Source organism: Macrobrachium nipponense, chromosome 14, assembly GCF_015104395.2.
Source record: "Macrobrachium nipponense isolate FS-2020 chromosome 14, ASM1510439v2, whole genome shotgun sequence".
Taxonomy (NCBI): Eukaryota; Metazoa; Arthropoda; class Malacostraca; order Decapoda; family Palaemonidae; genus Macrobrachium; species Macrobrachium nipponense.
In genome coordinates, this window is record NC_087207.1 from 76305122 (window position 1) to 76311121 (window position 6000).

The following is a 6000-nucleotide window of genomic DNA, read 5'->3' on the forward strand; positions in this document are numbered from 1 at the left end:
GTGGTAGGGAATCGCGCCGAAAATCAGATCTTGTCAGGTTTCTTCTTATCTCGTTTGACAAAAGATTAACCAAGATGGCAACTACATTAAGTTTCGCTGGCCAGTCCAATAAATGGAACACTGCGGAAGATGGTAAGATAAATAATACGCATTTTATGGTAATGGCTGTCATAGATGGTGGTATCGTAGACAAGTGTGTGTGGTAGGCTACGTGGTTTTAGGTTATGTTGGGCCATCAAACCCAACCAATATTATAATGGGCTTAGGTTATTTTGGGAGCATCATACCCTACCAGTGTGATAGGGGAAACAACCGACTGGACCAGCTGATCCAGTTTTCACCGCGTGTGGATCCATCCTCCGAAAAAGCACTAACACGTCCTGACACCGGAGGTGGGGGTATTTCTACCGAAACAATCCGCGGTGGCCTAGACTATGCCAATTGACGTTGTCCTATGTTATTTTACTTACTGAACAAGAATTTAAAGTAATAGGGTAAAATATCACAGCAGGCCACCTACAATCAACGCTAGCCACCCTCCGAAAAAGTACATTATAACACGTCCTGACACCGGAGATGGGCATCAGTCGCGACTTCTTGTTGGTGAAAAACGGAGCTAAAGACCTCTACTCTCCTTTCGAAGTAAGTATTTTCTCCAAAATTAGAAATTAAGGCCAAATTTTAAGATTTAAACAGAGGGTACTGAATATGGCGCCCACGGCAGTGGAAATCTCACCAAAACGCTTTAGAAATTTTTACTTACAACTAAAAATGTTTCGAAGATTGACGCCATCTCGATGTTTACGGAGTCACTTGTGTCAACAAACTTTCCATTTCCTGTGATAAATCCGCACACCACTTGTACCCACAGACGCTGGAGCACTTTATTTCACAAAACAATCGAAACACGATTTTCTCACCAACAAACAAGGCCAGGAGTAACAGCTGTTTTGGGTAGAAGATGACGATGAAGCTGCTTTTAGCTAATTTTTAAATAAGTAGTAAAACATCAATATTTTACATATTTATGATGATTAATTTGAAAATATTCGTTATTGAAAAAGTAACTCGACTCTGACTCAAATTTAAGTAATTATTTTTCTGAATTAGAACGTTCTTTTAAGTTCTGTATTATGACGTCACGACATCTTGACTTTCGTACCTATTGTAAATAATTTCTATACTCAACTGTCATTGCAGAACAGTTTACCAGTTATTCATGCAGATTGTTATCAGCTATACATGTAATTGTTATAATCGTAATGCGCATATATATCTTTATTATTTACTTTTTGGATATATGAAGATGTTTTACTGCTGGATTATCGCCGTAGTGTGACGCAATCGTTTTTCGGTCATGGGCCTCTGTCTGTTTTTTGCACCATAAGAAATTATGGGGCCGAATTTGCATGACCAGAAAGTCGTTAAAAGAGGAAAGTTAGCATTGAGGGCATATGTTTTTGACTGAGAAAAATACAAATTTATTCAATAGCTAGCTTGTAAAAAATACTTGGTTATAAAAACTTGATTGACAACTAAGCAGCATGTCTACTATGGTTTCAGAGACAGTGCAAGCACGTTTTTGGGCAATACCTATTTCTGTAACGAACACTCGTAACAGAACGAGATTTTGCTATAGTGCATTACACCCAGTGCTGTAATTTATAAGGGTATCTTGAATCACTAATCGTAAAGAATAACGACACTTGTCCTTGTACCAAGAGACAAAAACTCCATTATGCAGAAATGGATACGAACACGCGTATAAAGCTCCACCTACCCTCTCCCCCCCCTCCACCGCTATCCCTTTTCTTCTTCGTTCCTCCGCCTTCCTTTCTCTCTCTCTCTCTCTCTCTCTCTCTCTCTCTCTCTCTCTCTCTCCTCTCTCTGTTGCCATTCAGTATGTGTTGACCCTCCAAACTGGGTATAAGACTACACACAAAACGTTGAAATTGGTGAAATTAGGCTATGTATTGGAAGTATATATACATAAATATTAAAGCAATTTTATCATTATTACATTACTATGACAACTAGAATTCATGGAAACAGTTTATAATAATGGAACGGCGTATGTGTGAAGCCTCCACTAATGTGGCAACGATGATTTTGCCATTCTTAGCATGCAAACATTAAAGCATGCAAACATTAAAGGTTACATTTATTTTCTGGCATACGATTATTAAGAAATTCAAAATACTAATAAAGACATGAAATCAATGAAAAGTGCTAGCAAAAACAAAAAAGCAAAAAAAAAAAAAACAAAAAAAAAACGTAGTCGTTCCTCTATGCACTTTTCCGTATTTGTTCCTCTATGGTTTTCGGCAGCCAGATGTACGAAAACGTTAGAAACATTTGATTTTATCTACTTTAGAAATATCTGTAATTTGTTCCGATACGTAATACAAACCATCGGTCCTTTAACAATAGGAAGTAGCTAGCGGCAGCTGGAACGGTCGTAAGCTCGAACAAGGGGAGAACGGTAGTTAACTGCTTGTCGACAGTCCGCGCGCCGCGCGACTGGGAGGTAATCAAATCACTTTTGCTTTCGGCCGCGGGTCTGAAGGACGTGTTCGTCATCGCTCTCTGCCCGCTTCATTCGTCGTATGCTTTGTTTATATTGTGTTTTTTCTACTAATGGTTTTTTTTGTTTTGACTTGAAAATGAAACTGTAAGTACAGTTTTCAATTTTCATTACTTAATTATGAAACCAACATGGAGCTATCGCCGTAGATGTGGCGATTTCCTCTCTTTTCATGAATTGAACCCCTTGAATTATGTCTCGGTGCCGAGGGCGGGGGCGCGCTCGCGCCGAGTCATGTATTTTGGGCGAAAGTGTGTAATGAAAAATGTAAGTACTTTTTTTGTTCCGATACGTAATACAAACCATCGGTCCTTAACAATAGGAAGTAGCTAGCGGCAGCTGGAAAACGGTCGTAAGCTTCGAACACCCGGGGAGTGAACGGTAGTTAACTGCTTGTCCGACAGTCGCGCGCCGCGCGACTGGGAGGTAAACAAATCACTTTTGCTTTCGGCCGCGCGTGAAGGACGTGTTCGTCATCGCTCTCTGCCCGCTTCATCGTCGGTATGCTTTGTTTATATTGTGTTTTCTACTAATGGTTTGTTTGACTTGAAAATGAAACTGTAAGTACACTGTTTTCATTTTCATACTTAATTATGAACCAACATGGAGTTATCGCCGTAGATGCGGCGATTTCCTCTCTTTTCATGAATTGAACCCTTGAATTATGTCCTCGGTGCCGAGGGCGGGCGCGCTCGCGCCGAGTCATGTATTTTGGGCGAAAATGTGTAATTGAAAAATGTAAGTACTTTTTTTTTTCATTATATGTTTGCCCTGTGCGTTCGTTACCGAGTGTGATTGCGCTCGGCACGAGCCTTTTATTTTGTATGAATAATGCAATGAAAGTGGATTCGCAATTGCAAGTATTCTTTTCATTTTCATTTATTTATTTGCATAAATTTAATTTGGATCAATTTTCGTCTTACCCGGGAATTGATCCTTACGTTATTTTGTGAAAGTGAAATCGCAAGTGCAGTATTCTGTTTCATTTTCATATATATTTTATGATAGCATCATATTATTTGGATCAAGTTTCCGTTCTTACCCGGAATTGATCTTTTCCCCTTTAAGTTCTATGAAGTGAATCGCAAGGGCAGTATTCTGTTTCATTTTCATATTACTTTTCTCTGCTGTGCGGGGGTAGGGGAAGCGAAGGTCTGCCAGGAAGTCGTCGGAAAGCTCTCCGCGACTCCCTTGGTATCCGATTCTTCGTCTTCCTTCCTGCCCCCCGCTCAGCTTCTTCGTTGTATTTTGTATTTGGGGTCTTCCTTGCGTTCGGGGTGGGGCATGTCTTCCCCCCGTGCGTGAGGATAACCCCTCTTACTTAATCTATCTATGCTTACCGCAGGGTTTTGGTGCTACATCCGTGGGAGACGACCTTGGACAGGTATGGACCGACCACCGCGGAGGCAGGGCGTGCCTAGCATCCACGGGCTGCTGCAGCGTCTAGCGAGGTCTGGGGCGGTCTCCACTACTACCACGGCCGCTTATGCTGCTCCCCCCCCTCCTGGTCTACACTCCCCATGCTGTGTCGATGACGCCGTCTGCCGCTACTAGGGCCGCCAGCCGTACCGAGGGGTCGTTGTCGCCGCCGCCTGTTTTCTTCGTGTTGCCTGCCCCAGACTTCCGCTGTTCCAGCAGCTCGCCCCGGTGGAGACCGGCCGCCGGCCAGACCCAGGTTCCGCTGGCTGCCGATGATTCTACGAGGCGTCGCTGGCCTTGCCGTACCTGCCGCTGATGTGATTCCCGCTGTTGGCTTGGCTGTCCCTTCTGGGTACCGCTGCCGCTGTTCCTGCCGCTCCTGAGCGTTGCTGTTCCTGCCGCTCCTGAGCTGGTTGCTGTTCCTGTCGCTCCTGTTCCTGAGCCTGTCCATGCTGGTCCTGCCCACGGTGTGTCTTCCCCAGTCCCAGGTCCTTCCGGACAGGTGCAGTTGGGCCCTGTTGCTTCGGCAACTGCCCCGGCTCCCTCCTGATGGAGGACCTGACGACTGTCCTGCGAGAGCTGACGAGGAAGAGGAGAAGAGGAAGCTGTCATCATCTTCGTCTCATCTCTAAGGCCCTAAGCCGAAGAAGAAGAAGGCTGCCTTCCCCCTAAGAAGTCTTCCCCTTCGACTTCTAAGGCCCATAAGCCGAAGAAGAAGAAGGTCCTTCCCCCCTAGTCCCTTCGGGAACTCTAAGGCCCTGCCCACTCGGTGGGACGGGGGGGCCTTCTGCTGGTCCTCCTGCTCCTCGGGGGAGCGGGGCCCGTCTCCCCTTCCGTAAGGAAGAGATAGTCGGGGACCAGAGGAGTATCGGTTAGCTCTGGTACTTCCTCGCCTGGTGCTAGCGGCGATGCCGCTACGCCAGGTTCCGGCTCGGTCTCTCGTTCCGAGAGATCCCGAGTGTACGTTCTCCCTCGGGAGACCGTGCAGCCAAGTTTCGGCGCCAGAGTTCGCTCGGCGCCAAGACGCGGCACGGAGCAGAAGGCGGTGAGAGACGCTCAGGTGACTCTTGCCAGGCCAGCGGCCGCTCTTGCAGCGACCAGCTGGTAACCCGGGTTTTTCCCCCCTAAGAAGGCTCCTTCGGGACCTTCTAAGGGCCCGTCTCGCTCCGGCGATTCGGGGAGCTCTTCTGCCGGTCCTCCTGCTCCCTCGGGAACAGGGCCCGTCTCTTCTTCTACCAAGGAGAAGAAGACGGGGACCAGAGGAGTACCAGCTTCGGCTGGCACTTCCTCGCCTGGTTCTAGCGGTTCTGCCGCTAAACCAGGATCCGCCTCGCTTCTCGTTAGCGAGAAGTACCGAGTGGACGGTCTCCCGCGGAGACCGTCCAGCCAAAGTCTTGACACCCGAGCTCGCTCGCCGCAAGACCGAAGCGCGGAGCAGAAGACTGGCGAGTGTCGTGCAGACGACTCTCGCTAGGCCAGTGGACGCTCTCGCAGCGACCAGCTGGCTGCTCGGGTTGACGTGACAGTCGCTGACCAGCCACGGGTTGAGGCGAGGAAGGGGTCCCCGCGGCCGTCGGTACCAGCCATGGCTGGTACCAGCGGCTCGACGCGCCGAGGAGGACGCTCGCCGGTCTCACCGCGACAACGAGCCTAGCAGGTCACCTGACGCCGCTCCTATCGGACCGGGCGGAGACGGTAACCAGCAACAGCTCGCCTGACGCTAGAGCATCAGCGTCGACGTTCTCAGTCCGAGCCTCTCGCCCCATAGGTGAGCGGCAAGGCTGGCCATGCTGCAATCGATCCCCGCCGACGCGGGTTGGTCGATCGGCAGCAGCCCCCCTCCAAGTACGCTGGTCCTGCCAGCGAGCTAGGGGGAGCGTCAGGTCTGCCTCTCCTGTACCTTCAACTCCTCGGGCTACACCGGGAGGAGCGAGGTACCTATGATGTGAATCGCGAGAGGGTAGCGCCGCTCGGCGATCCCGCTATGACGCCGTATG